The following is a 22,225-nucleotide window of genomic DNA, read 5'->3' on the forward strand; positions in this document are numbered from 1 at the left end:
TGAAGGCGAGTGTTATGGTGCTTCATCGGACAAGACATCATGAAAACGTAACAATCAGGTCAAATGAACTGAGCTTCTGAACTTCTGGTGGTGCATTTATCTGCTAGACTGTTAAGTTTTATGCCAACCTTCCTTTTTTTATATAGTTGTAATTTGTTTTGGTGTGATACAAAATTTATTCTTAACGTGCAGCCATCGGCTGAAGAAAACAGCAAGCCATTTTTGTATAGTGTAGGGTGTTCCCTATATGTGCATTGGTGGTGATCTTTGATGCCGAGTGGATGTAATCTGTGCAATCGCCTTAATAGCCTAGCGTTAGTTTTGGCCTTATTTATTTCCTAGTCTTCTTTTTCCCTGGTTTGCTAGTGGCCGCAACTACCATGGGCCATATACGGGCCGTAGGATCCATGAGTCTCCTACGGGCCGTCGATAAATGGGCCTGTAATCAGTGGGCCTCGGGCCGTCGATAAATGGGCCTGTAATCGGTGGGCCTCGGGCCGTCGGATAAATGGGTCTACATGGGCCGTAATCGGGTGTAATTGGTATCGACCCAGCACGGTAACCGGCCGTTAACAGGCCGTAGGACAGCAAAGGCTTAATTCTATCACAGGCATAACGGGTCGTTAATGGGCCAGAATATAGGACGGGCTGGAAATGGCGCAACGAGTTAACATGCCAGAAACGGGCCGACTCTTGCCATGGGCCAAATTTGGCCCATTAGGGTAACAGGCCAGTAACGGGCTGACTCTTGCCATGGGCCGAATTTGGCCCATTAGGAGAATAGGCCAGTAATGGACCGACTCTTGCCATGGGCCGAATTTGGCCCATTAGGGTAACAGGCCAGTAATGGGCCGGAAGTAATCAAGGGCCGAAAAGGAGCCCAAGAATGTATGGGCCGTCGATAGGCCGAAAGCTAACACAGGCTGGAAACGGCCCATGTAAATCATGGGCTGTTAACGGGTACAAAGAAAATTACTGTTCATTATGGGCTAGAGTCATCGTGGGCCTATAAAGGGCCAAAAGATATGAAGGCCTCATATGGGTTGAAAGACGTCGTGGGCCATACATGGGCCAAAAGTGAAATGGGTTGGTGTTATATTCGATGACCCACATGACGTTTTTGGGCCAATTTCCTTTAGGGCCTAACAAGCCGTGAGTTAACTGTTGGGGAACGTTGCAGAAAATTAAAATTTTCCTACGGTTTCACCAAGATCCATCTATGAGTTCATCTAAGCAACGAGTCAAGGGAGAGAGTTTGCATCTACATACCACTTGTAGATCACGAGCGGAAGCTTGCCAAGGGGATGGTGATGATGGAGTCGTACTCGAACGTGATTCGGATCACCGATGTCCTAGTGCTGAACGGACAGCACCTCCGCGTTCAACACACGTACGGGACGGGGACGTCTCCTCCTTCTTGATCCAGCAAGGGGGAAGGAGAGGTTGAGGAAGGCAGCTCCAACGGCAGCACGACGGCGTGGTGCAGTTGATGCGGCAGTATTTCGACAGGGCTTCGCCAAGCACGTACGGAGGAGGAGAGGTGTTGGGGAGGGGAGGGGCTGCGCCTTGGCTTGAGGTGTTTGCAGCCCTCCCCTCACCCCTCTATATATAGGGGAGAGGGCAAGGGGGGCCGGCCCTCTAGGGAAAACCCTAGGGGGGGCGGCGGCCAAGGGGTGGGGGGCTTGCCCCCCAAGCAAGGGGGGTGCGCCCCCTTTAGGGTTTCCCCCCCAACCCTAGGCGCATGGGCCCAAGGGGGGGGGCGCCAAGCCCACTAGGGGCTGGCTGCTATCCCCACGCAGCCCAAGTGGCCCCCCGGGAGGGGTGGCCCCTCCCGGTGGACCCCCGGAACCCTTCCGGTGGTCCCGGTACAATACCGGCATGACCCCGAAACTTTCCGGTGCCCGTTTAACAACTTCCCATATATAAAACTTTACCTCCGGACCATTCCGGAACTCCTCGTGACGTCCGGGATCCCATCCGGGACTCCGAACAACATTCGGTAGTCACATACTAGTCTTCCTAACAACCCTAGCGTCACCGAACCTTAAGTGTGTAGACCCTACGGGCTCAGGAGACATGTAGACATGACCGAGACCACTCTCGGGCAATAACCAACAGCGGGGTCTGGATACCCATGTTGGCTCCCACATGCTCCTCGATGATTTCATCGGTTGAACCACGATGTCGAGGATTCTATCAAACCCTGTATACAATTCCCTTTGTCAATCGGTACGTTACTTGCCCGAGACTCGATCGTCGGTATCCCAATACCTTGTTCAGTCTCGTTACCGGCAAGTCACTTTACTCGTACCGTAATGCATGATCCCGTGGCCAACAACTTGGTCACCTTGAGCTCATTATGATGATGCATTACCGAGTGGGCCCAGAGATACCTCTCCGTCATACGGAGTGACAAATCCCAGTCTCGATCCGCATAAAACAATAGATACTTTCGGAGATACCTGTAGTGCATCTTTATAGTCACCCAGTTACGTTGTGACGTTTGATACACCCAAAGCACTCCTACGGTATCCAGGAGTTACACGCTCTCATGGTCAAAGGAAGAGATACTTGACATTGGCAAAGCTCTAGCAAACGAACTACACGATCTTTGTGCTATGCTCAGGATTGGGTCTTGTCCATCACATCATTCTCCTAATGATGTGATCCCGTTATCAACGACATCCAATGTCCATAGCCAGGAAACCATGACTATCTGTTGATCACAACGAGCTAGTCAACTAGAGGCTCACTAGGGACATATTGTGGTCTATGTATTCACACGTGTATTACGATTTCCGAATAATATAGTTATAGCATGAATAAAAGACTATTATCATGAACAAAGAAATATAATAATAACGCTTTTATTATTGCCTCTAGGGCATATTTCCAACAGTCTCCCACTTGCACTAGAGTCACTAATCTAGTTACATTGTGATGAATCGAACACCCATAGAGTTCTGGTGTTGATCATGTTTTGCTCGTGAGAGAGGTTTAGTCAATGGATCTGCGACATTCAGATCCGTATGTACTTTGCAAATTTCTATGTCTCCATCTTGAACATTTTCACGGATGGAGTTGAAACGACGCTTGATGTGCCTGGTCTTCTTGTGAAACCTGGGCTCCTTAGCAAGGGCAATAGCTCCAGTGTTGTCACAGAAGAGTTTGATTGGCCCCGACGCATTGGGTATGACTCCTAGGTCGGTGATGAACTCCTTCACCCAAATAGCTTCATGCGCTGCCTCCGAGGCTGCCATGTACTCCGCTTCACATGTAGATCCCGCCACGACGCTCTGCTTGCAGCTGCACCAGCTTACTGCTCCACCATTCAACATATACATGTATCCGGTTTGTGACTTAGAGTCATCCAGATCTGTGTCGAAGCTAGCGTCGACGTAACCCTTTACGACGAGCTCTTCGTCACCTCCATAAAGGAGAAACATCTCCTTTGTCCTTTTCAGGTACTTCAGGATATTCTTGACCGCTGTCCAGTGTTCCTTGCCGGGATTACTCTGGTATCTTGCTACCAAACTTACGGTAAGGTTTACATCAGATTTGGTACACAGCATGGCATACATAATAGATCCTATGGCTGAAGCATAGGGGATGACACTCATCTCTTCTTTATCTTTTGCCGTGGTCGGTGACTGAGCTGAGCTCAATCTCACACCCTGTATCATAGGCAAGAACCCTTTCTTGGACTCATCCATTTTGAACTTTTTCAAAATCTTATCAAGGTATGTGCTTTGTGAAAGACCTATGAGGCGTCTCGATCTATCTCTATAGATCTTGATGCCTAATATATAAGCAGCTTCTCCAAGGTCCTTCATTGAAAAACATTTGTTCAAGTAGGCCTTAATGCTGTCCAGAAATTCTATATTATTTCCCATCAAGAGTATGTCATCCACATATAATATGAGAAATGCTACAGAGCTCCCACTCACTTTCTTGTAAACGCAGGCTTCTCCATAAGTCTGCATAAACCCAAACGCTTTGATCATCTCATCAAAGCGAATATTCCAACTCCGAGATGCTTGCACCAGCCCATAAATGGATCGCTGGAGCTTTCATACTTTGTTAGCGTTCTTAGGATCGACAAAACCTTCCGGCTGCATCATATACAGCTCTTCCTTAAGATGCCCGTTAAGGAATGCCGTTTTGACGTCCATCTGCCATATCTCATAATCATAGTATGCGGCAATTGCTAACATGATTCGGACGGACTTAAGCTTCGCTACGGGAGAGAATGTCTCGTCGTAGTCAATCCCTTGAACTTGTCGATAACCCTTAGCGACAAGTCGAGCTTTATAGATGGTGACATTACCATCCGCGTCCGTCTTCTTCTTAAAGATCCATTTGGTTTCTATCGCTCGCCGATCATCGGGCAAGTCAGTCAAAGTCCATACTTTGTTTTCATACATGGATTCTATCTCGGATTTCATGGCTTCTAGCCATTTGTTGGAATCTGGGCCCGCCATCGCTTCTTCATAGTTCGAAGGTTCACCGTTGTCTAACAACATGATTTCCAGGACAGGATTGCCGTACCACTCTGGTGCAGAACGTGTCCTTGTGGACCTACGAAGTTCAGTAGCAACTTGATCCGAAGTTCCTTGATCATCATCATTGGTTTCCTCTTCAGTTGGTGTGGGCATCACAGGAACATTTTCCTGAGCTGTACCACTTTCCCGTTCGAGAGGTAGTACTTCATCGAGCTCTACTTTCCTCCCACTTACTTCTTTCGAGAGAAACTCTTTTTCCAGAAAGCATCCGTTCTTGGCAACAAAGATCTTGCCCTCGGATCTTAAGTAGAAGGTATACCCTACAGTTTCCTTAGGGTATCCTATGAAGACGCATTTTTCCGACTTGGGTTCGAGCTTTTCAGGTTGAAGTTTCTTGACATAAGCATCGCATCCCCAAACTTTTAGAAACGACAGCTTAGGTTTCTTCCCAAACCATAATTCATACGGTGTCGTCTCAACGGATTTAGACAGTGCCCTATTTAAAGTGAATGTAGATGTCTCTAGAACGTATCCCCAAAATGATAGCGGTAAATCGGTAAGAGACATCATAGACCGCACCATATCCAATAGAGTGCGATTACGATGTTCGGACACACCGTTTCGCTGAGGTGTTCCAGGCAGCGTGAGTTGTGAAACGATTCCACATTTCCTTAAGTGTGTGCCAAATTTGTGACTTAAATATTCTCCTCCACGATTTGATCGTAGGGACTTTATCTTTCGGTCACGTTGATTCTCCACCTCATTCTGAAATTCCTTGAACTTTTCAAAGGTCTCAGACTTGTGTTTCATTAAGTAGACATACCCATATCTACTTAAGTCATCAGTGAGAGTGAGAACATAACGATATCCTCCGCGAGCCTCAACGCTCATTGGACCGCAACACATCGGTATGTATGATTTCCAACAAGTTGGTTGCTCGCTCCATTGTTCCGGAGAACGGAGTCTTGGTCATTTTGCCCATGAGGCATGGTTCGCATGTGTCAAACGATTCATAATCAAGAGACTCTAAAAGTCCATCAGCATGGAGCTTCTTCATGCGCTTGACACCAATGTGACCAAGGCGGCAGTGCCACAAGTATGTGGGACTATCGTTATCAACTTTACATCTTTTGGCATCTACACTATGAACATGTGTAATATTATGCTCGAGATTCATTAAGAATAAACCATTGACCATCGGAGCATGACCATAAAACATATGTCTCATATAAATCGGACAACCATTATTCTCAGACTTAAATGAGTAGCCATCTCGTATTAAACGAGATCCAGATACAATGTTCATGCTCAAACTTGGCACTAAATAACAATTATTAAGGTTCAAAACTAATCCCGTAGGTAAATGTAGAGGCAGCGTGCCGACGGCGATCACATCGACTCTGGAACCATTCCCGACGCGCATCGTCACCTCGTCCTTCGCCAGTCTCCGTTTATTCCGCAGCTCCTGCTGTGAGTTACAAATATGAGCAACGACACCGGTATCAAATACCCAGGAGTTACTACGAGTACTGGTAAGGTACACATCAATTACATGTATATCAAATATACCTTTGGTGTTGCCGGCCTTCTTATCTGCTAAGTATTTGGGGCAGTTCCGCTTCCAGTGACCCTTCCCCTTGCAATAAAAGCACTCAGTCTCAGGCTTGGGTCCATTCTTTGACTTCTTCCCGGCAACTAGCTTACCGGGCGCGGCAACCTCTTTGCCATCCTTCTTGAAGTTCTTTTTACCCTTGCCCTTCTTGAACTTAGTGGTCTTATTGACCATCAACACTTGATGTTCTTTCTTGATTTCAACCTCTGCTGACTTCAGCATAGAAAATACTTCAGGAATGGTCTTTACCATCCCCTGCATATTGTAGTTCATCACAAAGCTCTTGTAGCTTGGTGGGAGCGACTGAAGGATTCTGTCAATGACTGCCTCATCAGGGAGGTTAATATTCAGTTGGGTCATACGGTTGTGCAACCCAGACATCTTGAGTATGTGCTCACTGACAGAACTATTTTCCTCCATCTTACAACTACAGAACTTGTCGGAGATGTCATATCTCTCGACCCGGGCGTGAGCTTGAAAAACTAGTTTCAGCTCTTCGAACATCTCATATGCTCCGTGATGCTCAAAACGCTTTTGGAGCCCCGGTTCTAAGCTGTAAAGCATGCCGCACTGAACGAGGGAGTAATCATCAGCACGAGACTGCCAAGCATTCATAATGTCTTGGTTCTCTGGGACGGGAGCGTCACCTAGTGGTCCTTCTAGGACATATTGTTTCCTGGCAGCTATGAGGATGATCCTCAGGTTCCGGACCCAGTCCGTATAGTTGCTGCCATCATCTTTCAGCTTGGTTTTCTCTAGGAACGCGTTGAAGTTCATGTTGACATGAGCGTTGGCCATTTGATCTACAAGACATATTTGCAAAGGTTTTAGACTAAGTTCATGATAATTAAGTTCTAATCAAATTATGAACTCCCACTTAGATTAGACATCCCTCTAGTCATCTAAGTGTTACACGATCCGAGTCGACTAGGCCGTGTCCGATCATCACGTGAGACGGACTAGTCATCGTCGGTGAACATTCTCATGTTGATCGTATCTTCCATACGACTCGTGTTCGACCTTTCGGTCTCCGTGTTCCGAGGCCATGTCTGCACATGCTAGGCTCGTCAAGTTAACCCTAAGTGTTTTCGTTGTGTAAAACTGTCTTACACCCGTTGTATGTGAACGTAAGAATCCATCACACCCGATCATCACGTGGTGCTTAGAAGCGACGAACTGTAGCAACGGTGCACAGTTAGGGGAGAACACTTCTTGAAATTTTGTAAGGGATCATCTTATTTACTACCGTCGTCCTAAGTAAACAAGATGCATAAACATAATAAACATCACATGCAATTATATAGTTGTGACATGATATGGCCAATATCATATAGCTCCATTGATCTCCATCTTCGGGGCTCCATGATCATCTTGTCACCGGCTTGACACCATGATCTCCATCATCATGATCTCCATCATCGTGTCTTCATGAAGTTGTCACGCCAACGACTACTTCTACTTCTATGACTAACGTTTAGCAATAAAGTAAAGAAAGTTACATGACGTTCTTCAATGACACGCAGGTCATACAAAAAATAAAGACAACTCCTATGGCTCCTGCGGTTGTCATACTCATTGACATGCAAGTCGTGAATCCTATTACAAAGAACATGATCTCATACATCACAATTCATTATTCATCACAACTTCTGGCCATATCACATCACATGATCAATCGCTGCAAAAACAAGTTAGACGTCCTCTAATTGTTGTTGCATCTTTTACGTGGCTGCAATTGGGTTCTAGCAAGAACGTTTTCTTACCTACGAATAACCACAACGTGATTTTGTCAACTTCTATTTACCCTTCATAAGGGCCCTTTTCATCGAATCCGCTCCAACTAAAGTGGGAGAGACAGACACCCGCCAGCCACCTTATGCAACTAGTGCATGTTAGTCGGTGGAACCGGTCTCACGTAAGCGTACGTGTAAGGTTGGTCCGGGCCGCTTCATCCCACAATACCGCCGAAGCGAGAAAAGACTAGTAGAGGCAAGTAAGATGACAAGATCCACGCCCACAACAAAATTGTGTTCTACTCGTGCAAAGAGAACTACGCATAGACCTAGCTCATGATGCCACAGTTGGGGAACGTTGCAGAAAATTAAAATTTTCCTATGGTTTCACCAAGATCCATCTATGAGTTCATCTAAGAAACGAGTCAAGGGAAAGAGTTTGCATCTACATACCACTTGTAGATCACGAGCGGAAGCTTGCCAAGGGGATGGTGATGATGGAGTCGTACTCGAACGTGATTCGGATCACCGATGTCCTAGTGCTGGACGGACAGCACCTCCGCGTTCAACACACGTACGGGACGGGGACGTCTCCTCCTTCTTGATCCAGCAAGGGGGAAGGAGAGGTTGAGGAAGGTAGCTCCAACGGCAGCACGACGGCGTGGTGCAGTTGATGCGGCAGTATTCCGACAGGGCTTCGCCAAGCACGTACGGAGGAGGAGAGGTGTTGGGGAGGGGAGGGGCTGCGCCTTGGCTTGAGGTGTTTGCAGCCCTCCCCTCACCCCTCTATATATAGGGGAGAGGGCAAGGGGGGCCGGCCCTCTAGGGAAAACCCTAGGGGGGGCGGCGGCCAAGGGGTGGGGGGCTTGCCCCCCAAGCAAGGGGGGTGCGCCCCCTTTAGGGTTTCCCCCCCAACCCTAGGCGCATGGGCCCAAGGGGGGGGGGCGCCAAGCCCACTAGGGGCTGGCTGCTATCCCCACGCAGCCCAAGTGGCCCCCCGGGAGGGGTGGCCCCTCCCGGTGGACCCCCGGAACCCTTCCGGTGGTCCCGGTACAATACCGGTATGACCCCGAAACTTTCCGGTGCCTGTTTAACAACTTCCCATATATAAAACTTTACCTCCGGACCATTCCGGAACTCCTCGTGACGTCCGGGATCCCATCCGAGACTCCGAACAACATTCGGTAGTCACATACTAGTCTTCCTAACAACCCTAGCGTCACCGAACCTTAAGTGTGTAGACCCTACGGGCTCGGGAGACATGTAGACATGACCGAGACCACTCTCGGGCAATAACCAACAGCGGGGTCTGGATACCCATGTTGGCTCCCACATGCTCCTCGATGATTTCATCGGTTGAACCATGATGTCGAGGATTCGATCAAACCCTGTATACAATTCCCTTTGTCAATCGGTATGTTACTTGCCCGAGACTCGATCGTCGGTATCCCAATACCTTGTTCAGTCTCATTACCGGCAAGTCACTTTACTCGTACCATAATGCATGATCCCGTGGCCAACAACTTGGTCACCTTGAGCTCATTATGATGATGCATTACCGAGTGGGCCCAGAGATACCTCTCCGTCATACGGAGTGACAAATCCCAGTCTCGATCCGCATAAAACAATAGATACTTTCGGAGATACCTGTAGTGCATCTTTATAGTCACCCAGTTACGTTGTGACGTTTGATACACCCAAAGCACTCCTACGGTATCCAGGAGTTACACGCTCTCATGGTCAAAGGAAGAGATACTTGACATTGGCAAAGCTCTAGCAAACGAACTACACGATCTTTGTGCTATGCTTAGGATTGGGTCTTGTCCATCACATCATTCTCCTAATGATGTGATCCCGTTATCAATGACATCCAATGTCCATAGCCAGGAAACCATGACTATCTGTTGATCACAACGAGCTAGTCAACTAGAGGCTCACTAGGGACATATTGTGGTCTATGTATTCACACGTGTATTACGATTTCCGAATAATACAGTTATAGCATGAATAAAAGACTATTATCATGAACAAAGAAATATAATAATAACACTTTTATTATTGCCTCTAGGGCATATTTCCAACATTAACGGGCCGTAAAATGGGCTATTTGCAAAGAGACCATTAACAAGCTTTTCATGGGCCAGCCCGTTAACTTTTGACAAAGTCAAACGGGCCGGCTTTGTAAGCTAAATGGGCCGGTGGTGGGTCGTGGCACATGTCGATATCTCATAGGCGCCTATCCGACCCAGTGACGAGCTGACACGTGTTTCGGCCTGCCAATAAGAATTTTACACGTGGAAATTTTCCATTGGTCGGGGCTGTTAATGGGTTATCGGATCCAAAACCCGACCCGATAGCTTAACGGCATTCCGTTACGGTGGATGCCACGTGTCAGTCATCCTTGATGAAAGCACTTCTGTGACGCGCGATTTATCGTCATGGAAGTGGACACTTCCGTGATGATAATTTTGGTAATGTCATGGAACACTTCTACGACAGCACAAGTATGACTATCTTAATTCTTTCATAAAATCGTCATGGATGTACATGCATGACAAAAAATGCGACCTACTATGACAAACACGTATCATCACGGAAGTGTATTTTCTTGTAGTGGAACATCCTGAAGTACCTAAAAAGGACTAAGGATATGTTTCTCGTTTATGGAGGTGACAAAGAGCTCGTCGTAAATGGTTACGTCAACGCTAGCTTTGACACTGATCCGTATGACTCTAAGTCACAAACCGGATACATATTTATATTGAATGGTGGAGCTGTCAGTTGATGTAGTTCCAAGCAGAGCGTCGTGGCGGGATCTACGTGTGAAGTGGAGTACGTGGTTGCTTCGGAATCAACAAATGAAGGAGTTCATATCCGATCTAGGTGTAATACCTAGTGCATCGGGTCCAATGAAAATCTTTTGTGACAATACTGGAGCAATTGCCTTGGCGAAGGAGATTTCACAAAAAGACCAAACACATCAAGAGACGCTTCAATCTCATCCGTGATTTAGTCAAGGAGGAAGACATAGAGATTTGCAAAATACATATGGATCTGAATGCGGCAGACCCGTTGACTAAGCCTCTTCCACGAGCAAAACATGATCTACACCAAGACTCCATCGGTGTTAGAATCATTACAATGTAATCTAGATTGTTGACTCTAGTGCAAGTGGGAGACTAAAGAAAATATGCCCTAGAGGCAATAATAAAGTTGTTATCTTATATTTCCTTATTCATGATAAATGTTTATTATTCATGCTTGAATTGTATTAACCGAAAACTTGATACATGTATGAATACATAGACAAAACACCGTGTCCCTAGTATGCCTCTACTTCACTAGCTCGTTGATCAAAGATGGTTAAGTTTCCTAGCCATAGGCATGTGTTGTCATTTGATGAACGGGATCACATCATTAGGAGAATGATGTGATTGACAAGACCCATCTGTTAGCTTAGCATAACGATCGTTCAATTTTATTGCTATTGCTTTCTTCGTGTCAAATACATATTCCTCCGACTATGAGATTATGCAACTCCTGGATACCGGAGGAATGCTTTATGTGCTATCAAACGTCATAGCGTAACTGGGTGATTATAAAGATGCTCTACAGGTATCTCCGAAGGTGTTTGTTGGGTTGGCATAGATCGAGATTAGGATTTGTCACTCCAAGTATCGGAGAGGTATCTGGGCCTTCTCGGTAATGCACATCATAAGAAGCCTTGCAAGCAATGTGACTAATGACTTAGTTGGGGGATGATGCATTACAGAACGAGTAAAGAGACTTGCCGGTAATGAGATTGAACTAGGTATGAAGATATCGACGATCGAATCTCAAACAAGTAACATACCGATGAAAAAGGGAATAACGTATGTTGTCATAACGGCTCGACCGATAAAGATCTTCGTAAATGTGGGAGCCAATATGAGCATCCAGGTTCCGCTATTGGTTATTGACCAGAGAAGTGTCTCGGTAATGTCTACATAGTTCTCGAAATCGTAGGGTCCGCACGCTTAACGTTCGATGACGATTTGTATTATATGAGTTATGTGATTTGGTGACTGAATGTTGTTTAAAGTCCTGTATGAGATCATGGACTTGACGAGGAGTCTCGTAATGGTCGAGAGGTAAAGATTGATATATTGGATGATAGTATTCGGACACCGGAAATGTTCCGAAAAGTATCAGGTACATGTCGGAGTACCGGGGGAGGGGGGTTTACCGGAACCCCGCGGGGAAAATATGGGCCATAAGGGCCTTACGAGGGAGCACACCAGCCCACAAAGGGGTGCCCCTTCCCTCCAAGGAAGGAGGTCGAATAGGATTAGGAGGAGGGGGTGGAGCCCCCTCTTTCCTTCTCCCCCCTCTCTTCCCTTCTCCCCCTTCCGGTAAAAGGAAAAGGGGGAGGCCGAATCCTACTAGGAGCCCAAGTAGGACTCCTTCTACTTGGGCCACGCCTAGGGCTGCCTCCCTCCCCTCCCTCCTTTATATACGTGGGGAGGGGGCGCCTAGAACACACATCAATTATTCCTAGCCATGTGCGGCGCCCCCCTCCACAGTTTACGCCTCCGGTCATATTCTCGCAGTGCTTAGGCGAAGCCCTGCGTGGATCACTTCACCATCACCGTCACCGCACCGTTGTGCTGACGGAACTCATCTACTTCCTCGACACTCTGCTGGATCAAGAGCTCAAGGGACGTCATCGCGCTGAACGTGTGCAGAACTCGGAGGTGTTGTACATTCGGTACTTGATCGATCGGAACGATAAGAAGTTCGACTACATCAACCGCGTTGGCGAATGCTTCCGCTTTCGGTCTACGAGGGTACGTGGACACACTCTCCCCTCTTGTTGCTATGCATCTCCTAGATAGATCTTGTGTGAGCGTAGGAATTTTTTTGAAATTGCATGCTACATTTTCCAACACAACCACCTCTTTTGAATCGAGGTGATGCCAAGGTCGCTCGTAAATTGGTAGGGCGGAAACAACTTTCTTTCATGGAAAGTTTTGTGAACTCTTGTCGAAAAAACAAGTCCCTTTTGTTACGCACCGATCCTCGGATCTTGGCCAACCTCCATCCAACTTTGGCCAATCAACTTTTCCTCATCTTGTGAGTATGATCCCGTACGAATGATCTTCTTTCTCTTTTGTGCTTCCGCTCTTTGGGCGAGCTCGTCGATGAACAATGGCTCGCCCACAATATCGATGTCTTCCTCGTCTTTTTCATCACCTTCACCTTCGCAATATATGTCATCATCTTCATGCCACGAGTCACCATGGTCGGGGGACTCAATGTCTTCATCGGCAACGTACTGGCTGCGGCCATCCTGACTTTGGATCTCCTCAGGATCGAAGGCATCACCATGCCCACCCATCTAGAAGGCCTCGCCATGGCCCTCGTAGATGACATTCTCCATGAACTGGTTGTAGAAGGGGTCCTCGACCGTTGGCGTTGGTGTTGGCATTTCGTCGAACAGGACGCGGGGCGACGGCATGGTGGCCTAGACGGCGGCCCTGCTTGCTTTCTTTGCAGCTCGACGGACGGGCGGCCGCTGCTGGACACCGGCGAGACGTAGAGGTCGATGACGGCCAAGGGGCGCGGGGTGGACGGTGTGATCACGCCAATATCCGACGACCCCGAGAAACGGGTCTGGCGTTCGTACCTTGGCGGAGGAAAACCTGGCGACAATGGCGTCGGCGAGGGGCACTGCGGAGGCCGGGTGACCGACCAGCCTGTGCTCGGCGGGCCGACGGACGCTGCCGAGAAACTTGTCGGACGGCACATCCCAATCATGAGGAGGCCGTGCGCTTTGTTGATGATGGCCTCCTTCTCGTCGACGTCGGCCTTGTGCCGCACGGCCTCCAACGCAGCGCGCTCGGCGGCGAACATGGCCGCGACGTTCTTGCCGTTGGCCGCCGCCCGTCGGTTCCTCCTCTTGGCGGATTCCGTGTCCAGCTTTGCGAGCTCCGCCGGCGTGAGTTCCGACCGCGGCTTCTTCGGACCCTTGGCCACCTTCTTCTTCACCTTTCGGGGCGGGGCGACGGCATGGCTGCTGGAATTCAGCGAGGCATCGGCCATGGCGGGAGGGTGGTCGGCGGAGGGGAGGTCAGGACATGGGAGGGTTTGGGGGGGAAATGGCGTGAAATGAAGCGCCGAATGGATGTTTTATGCCACCGACGGGCGGATCAGGGAAGGACAAGCGCGCGCGTCCCGCCCGCCCGCGTGTTGTCCTTTTCACCTCAAAAACGGCCCAAACTTGACCGCAGATGGGTCGAAAGCGGAGCGCCCGCGCGTTGGGCCGTCTGGTATGTTCGTTTTGCCACAAACAGACGCACCCAGATAGGATGGGGTAGCGCGCTGGAGTTGGCCTGATCAATCGGATCGGACGGGACACCCGACTCGCTACGACGTACTCCCTCCGTTCCAAAATAGATGACCCAACTTTGTACTAACCTAGTTAGTACAAAGTTGGGTCATCTATTTTGGAACGGAGGGAGTAGCAGGAGAGATAAGTGGAGCCCGTAGTATAGTCGCGGTGCTTTGGTAAGATTAGTGATCCTCGCCCACCGCCACCGCCACCGCCACGGACTTCACTAGTAGGTCGAGACGTCGAGTGCCTTGCGCGTTATGCTACCGTCTTCTGTCGCCCCCACACTTTAACAATCTTTATTAAAGGTGCAAGATTCTGTTTGATAAAGGAAAAGAAAAGAAAAAGAGCGTAAATATGGTCTCAAGACAAATGCGGCGTAGTGCAGGACACGCATACGCGCGACTGTTGGCAAGTGGAGCACAAGTGCGCAACCGGCGCCACAACCCTGGGTTCACGCGGGCGATCAATCCCAAGTTCCTAACTTAAACGCCCAGCGCAGAACCACAAGCCATGCTACCACTAAGTACGATCAGGCGAGTGGAGGGCGAGCAATCAACATAAGCTTTCACGGCACACCTTCTCGTGTCCTGCCAACAACAACAACTCGACAGCCCGGCCGGCCACTACGAAATGGCCACGCTTATTAACGACGATGACAGCCAGATTAGGCCGCCCGAGTGCACGCGCGCATGCGTTGCCCATTTCCCAGATTCCAGAGTCCCATGCATGGCACTATGTGTTAGATAATAACGAGAAATAAACGAGACAGAGAGACACCGATTTTTACGTGGAAATCCTTGCGGGAGAAAACCGCGGAACGCACAAAGGTGTATCACTATAATTGGAAGGAGTATTACATTACACGAGAGGACAAACCCTTTACGTGCTAATCTGGTGGAGATCTCTCTCATCTATTCTATGACTAGCTGGTACTATATAAAGGGGCAAACAACTCTCTAAATTGGTGGACACGAAACAGAGTTGTAGTCATGCTACGTCTAGCATGGTTGGCATGCCGTAGTCCGGTAGGACTCCATCCGTAGTACAATACTTGTATGGGATTCGGAACACAATAAAAATAACACTCCACCTTGAGACGAAATCCCTTACAATAATCATAGATAGCATCAACTCCTCAATTAAAGTCATCACAAGTAAACCTTGTGCCTGGAAACGTCCATAGGACAAATAAACTTCTCATGAAGTCATATTGAACAAATCAATCAGTAGGTCGTCCAGAAAACAGCACAACTATCAACAAAGCAGACTAACAAAACTTGGTCTCCCAATAAAAGTCCGAGTCTGTGCCACTGACCTCAAAAACTGAAACTGCTTAATCATCAAATGACATAAGTCATCATATCTCCTGTGGTGCCTGAACGAGCGCATAGCTCATAGTGCAACATCTTGGTGCACATCGCATTGTGAAGAACTCATCTCACGGAATCTGAACGTGCTTCAAAACAGAAAGCATAAACCTCGGCAAACAATACTCAAGCAAGAGCATATGGTACGGATGGCATCGCGTGCATCCAAAAAACTGCCGACTTGTAGTGGTTAATGAAAAATCCATGACATGGTCATAAACTGTCCTTGTAGAACAACTGTCGGATGAAGGAACCATCTTAACATGCAGCGGAGTTTCAACTCTGCAATAGACCCCTCTTGAAAGAGCAAAGACAACTGAATTGCACTTGAAACTTAACAGCGCTAAATGTTGTAGTATCTAGCAGAAACAAATCAATCTCCTTCTTGCACCTCAACTGATTCTCATCACGAACATGAATATCAAACAAAACCTTCACATGCATAACAGCAAAATACTATGGAGAGAATAGAGTATATGCTGGCTACCAACAGGCTTAATAATTACCTCCTCCATACCTTTTTTTTTCTTGATAACTGAATTGTGTTCTTCAAATAACTGCAGCAATATTACATCCATTATCCCGACGGGCCATAATCCTCAAAAAACTCCCCCTTGAAGAAAAACTGAGTGCATCCTGATAATTGGCTTGCGCCAACAATGCTCGCATCTCGACTTGCCATAGGGTAAACTTTGTGTCATGATCCAGCAGCGAAACATCGTACTTCATGAATGCCATGAATAGATTAAATCTGTGTTCACAAAGTAGTACAAGCCCGTAGAAAAAATTCTTGACAGAATTAATATACGGAGCAAAGAGCCAGGGAAAATAGCACCTGGTAGTCGCTGGTGGCCGTAGCAATCGGGAAACAAAACCTGATCTTGACTTGAACGTGGAATAAGTAATAGTTGGCTGATCTAGTAGTAGTATTTGATCGGTGAATAAAGCCAAAAATCAAACTCAACTGGGCTCACTTGAACGGCTGGATTGATCGCTCCTCCTCGAGACTTAACGAGCAGCAGCACAGCTCGGCGGAAGTCTCGACAACTTGGTCAACAGCGGCTGCTGCAAAACACCTCTACGCCTTGGTACTAGAGCCTTCAATTTTGATGTGGAGTAGTACCAGCAGCGCAGCCTGTAATAGCTGTACCTATCGATTAAATCGCGTGAGTAGAACCGCAGCAGCGCCCGATGGAACTCCTGTCGCCTGTCGGTCTCGGCGAGGCGCGGCTGCAGTGGCTCGTACAGCAGCAGCGATCGATCTCGGATACGCAGAGGAAATCTCCGAACTTGACCCGATCGACTGAACTCCTGTCGGCGGCAGCGGACCAGACCGCAGCCCTAATTCTCTCGTCAATCTTGTATCTGAACCTCAGCTCTGTATACCACTTGTTAGATAATAACGAGAAATAAACGAGACAGAGAGACACAGATTTTTACGTGAAAACCCTTGCGGGAGAAAACCACGGAACGCACGAAGGCGTATCACTATAATTAGGAGGAGTATTACATTACACGAGAGGACAAACCCTTTACGTGCTAATCTGGTGGAGATCTCTCTCATCTATTCTATGACTAGCTGGTACTATATAAAGGGGCAAACAACTCTCTTTCTTGGTGGACACGAAACAGAGTTGTAGTCATGCTACGTCTAGCATGGTTGACATGCCGTAGTCCGATAGGACTCCATCCGTAGTACAATACTTGTATGGGATTCGGAACACAATAAAAATAACACTATGTTTATGACTATGGCAGGCAGCTCGAGCCACGCGACACATGCACGGGCGTCGCTGCCCGAATCTTGGTAGGAACTAGGAAGTGACGCGGTCCGGCCCGGCAATTGTGCCTGCCCGCCTTTTGTTTTCGTGCTTTTGCCCTTTGCAGTCGTCTGCTGTGTGCCATGCATGCATGGTGCCTGAAAAAGCTCTTGTCGTGGAGGAGGCATGCAGCCGATGAGTCACGGGCATCTCGTGAGGCCATCTATCCAGCCGCAGCACAGCACGCATGTATATGTAGGTGTATGTACTAGTACGTGTGTGTGTGGGTACGTATTAACATCTGGGGAGCAAAAATGTGCGTTTATGGTGTGCTCATCCGCTGGTTACTGTTTAGTGCTCTGGTTAGTTGCTGTGTATTTTATCAGCTCAACAAAAATACCCGAGGGATGCATGCAGCCATTTTATTAATTTTACATAAAGATCTTACAAAGTATTAATACATCAATATGTCTGAAACCACTGTTTTGTCAACATCTATTGTTACTCTTATTTATTGATGAAGGTGTGAGCCAAATACGTAGACCTCTCACCTAATCTTAGCATCTAAATCCGGAGACCCCAACCAAGCCACATACCAGGTCCGGGGCACAAACTGGTCCGACGCACTCTCACAGGTCGTCGCCGCCGTGTTCCATCAATCCATCTTCAGAGCAGATACTGACGCATCGATCTTGCGAGGCCTACTGTCAACGTCACTATGGCGGCAGACAACACCTCCTCCCTACGAGCGTCCAACATCACACATACGTCGTCGGCCCTGTCGCGCCACGCCGCTGAGACTCCACACCATCTATGCGCCACATGGAACACCGCTCCATCGCAGATGCCATACACTGGTCCCTCGAGTCCATGCATACCTCCAAGAATGGCGTTCAAGAGGGATACATCACAAGAGCGTCGCCGTCATTCGATCGACCGATGTAGGGTTTCCCTTGGAGGTGGCCGATAGGGGTCTAGAGCTTCTCCATGACGATGCCTTCAAGAAGGGGACGACGCAGAAAACACTGCCATCGCCGGCCTTGGCAATGGGCCAAGAGTAGGGTTTTCACCCGGATCCGCTCGAGGAACCCCATCCAGCCTCGTGTGCACGGGACCACCACTGCGCATGGAGCAGGCCGCACCGGTCAGATCAGATCTGACCGGAAGCCTGACCACATGTACAGTCGATCCATCCACCAGGCCCTCCATGCCGCCGCAGCCAATCCAAGATCCGGTCGGCCACAGAGCCGTCGGCCGCCGCCTGATACGTCCATTTTGCATCATGTTTTCCTACTGTTATTTATTACGTTTTGGATCATTATTTCATTCTATGATACAATTCTTACGCCTTTTCTCTCTTATTTTGCAAGTTTCACACAAAGAGAGAGTTTGTCGGCAGCTGGAATTCTCGACCGGAAAGGGTTACATCAGAGATAGCTATTCTGCACAACTCCAAATGACTTGAAAATTTACAGAGATTTATTTTGGAATATATAAAAAATATTGGCGGCAGAAATACCAGGATGGGACCCACCAGAGAGTGACAAGCTCAGGGGGCACGCCCTACCCTCGAGGGCGCACCCTATGGGCTTGTGGGCCCCCTGCCAGGCCTCTGGTGCCCATCTTCTCCTATATGATGCCATTTGCCGTAGAAAAAAAATCAGAGAGAGACTTTCGGGATGAAGCGTCACCGTCTCGAGGAGGAACCTAAGGAGAAGCACTTTTGCTCAAAAACCGTAGTTGATGCTAGTTGGTTTATTTGGGGGGAAATTAAATTTTCAAATGCTATTAATATTCAATAACCCTCTGATCTTGAACATGAATATGATTTGTGAGTAGTTACTTTTGTTCTTGAGGACATGGGAGAAGTCTGGTTATAAGTAATCATGTGAATTTGATATCCGTCCGATATTTTGATGATATGTATGTTGTTGCTTTCTTTAGTGGTGTCATGTGAACGTCGACTACATGACACTTCACCATATTTGGGCCTAAGGGAAGGCATTGCGCATTAATAAGTAGATGATGGGTTGCTAGAGTGACAGAAGCTTAAACCCTAGTTTATGCGTTATTCCCTAAGGGGCTGATTTGGATTCATATGTTTCATGCTATGGTTAGATTTATCTTAATTCTTATTTCGTAGTTGTGAATGCTTGTGAGAGGGGGTAATCACAGGTGGGAGGCTTGTGCAAGTAAAATAACAGCACCCAAACACCGGTCCACCCACATATCAAATTATCAAAGTATGCGAATCGAACAAACATGATAAAAATGACTAGATGATAATTCTCATGTGTCCTCAAGAACGCTTTGCTTATTATAAGAGAACGTTCAAGCCTATCCTTGGCTATAAAAAGGATTGAGCTACCTTGGTGCATCTTTGTTACCATTGCTACTTGCTACTTGTTACAAATTACTTTGCTATCAAACTATCTGTTACCGATAATTTCAGTGCCTGCAGAGAATACCTTGCTAAAAACCGCTTGTCATTTCCTTTTGCTCCTCGCTGGGTTCGACACTCTTACTTATCAAAAGGACTATGATTGATCCCCTATACTCGTGGGTCATCACCGTCGCGCCGCAAGACCCGACCAACCGCGCCTCCACACGCCGAGGGGCCCGCCCCACCCCAAGCCGTGGGAGAGAAGGAGAGACCCCTGCCATCGCTATCTGCCCCCCAGCTTAGCCCTGCGGCGTCATGCGACGGCGACGTGAGGAAAGGAGGGAGTAGATCGGGCTCGGCGGCGGCTAGGGTAGTAGCCCGCCCGAGTCACCCAATGCGGGAGGCGGGGTGAGCTGTGTTCCACAACAAGCTGATGGGGGATCAGTAGGGTAGAGAAAACACTAGATTCTAATGACATTGCCAAAAAAAGGAGTCACAAATGAAAGAAAAATCATTACAGTAAGTGCATCTTTCATTATTTTTAAATCAAATTTAATATTCAAAAATCTCTTGATAAATGTGAGTAAGCGATAACCATTCCACCTAAAATTTATACATCCACGAAATTGCAAATGCTGTCAGGTCATTTGGTAAGCTTGTGTTATGGGACAGAGCCAGGAGCAACATGGCTACCCTCATGGTCAAGGTCAAAGTAGAGGAGCTCAGAGATGTGCCAGCAAGCATTGTTGTGGGGAAAGTGATGACTTCAACTCTGAATCGCAGGCAGTTCATGTGGTCATCATTCAGTAGGAAATGATGGGGGTTATGCTACATGATGAGGATCCCATTCCTCCCAATGGAAATCCTCATCCCCAGCCTCACAATCCAAATTTCCATCCTAACCAACCGAACCACTTTTTGGAACCTGTTTAGCAACACCAAGCAGATGATGCTAACCTCCAGGAAGATCTTAATGATCATGCACCAGATGATCAAATGGAGGAGGACCCAGAAGAGTTTGAGGAGGAACACTTACTTGGCCGGGGCCACTGGGCCATGCCCATGGCAAATGAGGAGTTTATTGATAAGAGTTAGAAGAGGGAGAATTTTTGGAACTTGCTGATCTCATGCAACCTTTGGACATGCCTGTCCCAGCCCCTGTTCTTCCAGACATGGATGATAACAGTGATATCACTCTCTCGCTGGGCTCCAATTAAATAGTAGATGGTGACTTAAACAATTATCAGGCCCACTTTGCTCTCCAAGGACAGAACAACTGGGACCTGAACTTGCGGGCCTAGAATGATATCCATGGGCTGCCTGACCTTGATATCCATATTGTACCCCAGCCCATTCTCAACCTGCAAGAGAACCATCTGCTGCAAGAGGTTGTGCCTTCCATTCACAACATCCTTGCAGCTGCAGGACCTGAAGCACCTATTCCTCCTATTATTTCTGAAGGGAGTTTTGCTCCTGCTCAACAAGTTGATCCTGCCACTATGGTACCTATAGCAGTAGATGTGCCTATCCCCTAGGGGGGAGCAACCTTTTATCTTAACTAGATATCATCAGAGAGCTCGGATGATCTTTATTGACCTCACTAGCCCTTCAATTCAAAAGCAAGACATCCTAAACATGGAATCTGGGGAAGACACTTTTTTCCTCACGGATATTGACATCTTATTAGGTCTAGTACTGCAGTCTCCTGGGATGGACATCTCATCACAAGCTTCAGATTAGGACTCTGATTTCAACATATCAGTTGATGAGGAGATTGAGATTGTGGATCCAATCATTGAACTATTATCAGATTCAGAGGCAACTTCTGCTCTAGCACAAGACAACAACAAGGTAATTGAACATACAGACCCATCGCTGATGTTTGAATCTTCAGGTAGTACTGCCCCACCTGGTTTCAATATTAAAGTGAAATATCTTCCTACTGGTCCACACTCATCTTTTGCTTTGGTCCCCTCTGATGTTGATTCTCAGCAGCAGGACACTGCACAAGGACAGCTCATTTGGTAGCAATTTTTCTATGTTGGCTCTGAAGGAGAGACAGCAATCCAGGTACCATTAGATTGGATAATGTTCCTTGCTCATGCTTTACTCACCCCGGATAAATTTGATTGGGCAAAGAAATTCCCGATGTCTTCTATGTGGACTGTCATACTGGAAGGAGACCCCACAGAACGCCTTCCCTTTTATCTGCCTGACCAGCGTCCCTCTTCTATCGTTCCTATATGTGCATAGGATGAACAGAACAAGCTGGCAGAGACCTCATCTCTATCCACTCCCAAGAGGAGGCCACACCAGGCAGAAGATCCTTCCTTTAGTGGAACAGTTCTCTCTAAAGGCAAGAGAAAGGATAGAGTGCCCATTGTGTAATCAGAGGTAAGACGGAGCTTGAGGTTACATCAGCTAACTAAGGGTTTTAAAAAGAAAGTATGTTCAGATAAAAGCGGTTTGGCTTGCGATGCCAAACCACCTTCCTT

This window comes from Triticum dicoccoides, chromosome 2B (genome assembly GCF_002162155.2).
Source record: "Triticum dicoccoides isolate Atlit2015 ecotype Zavitan chromosome 2B, WEW_v2.0, whole genome shotgun sequence".
NCBI classification, from domain to species: Eukaryota; Viridiplantae; Streptophyta; class Magnoliopsida; order Poales; family Poaceae; genus Triticum; species Triticum dicoccoides.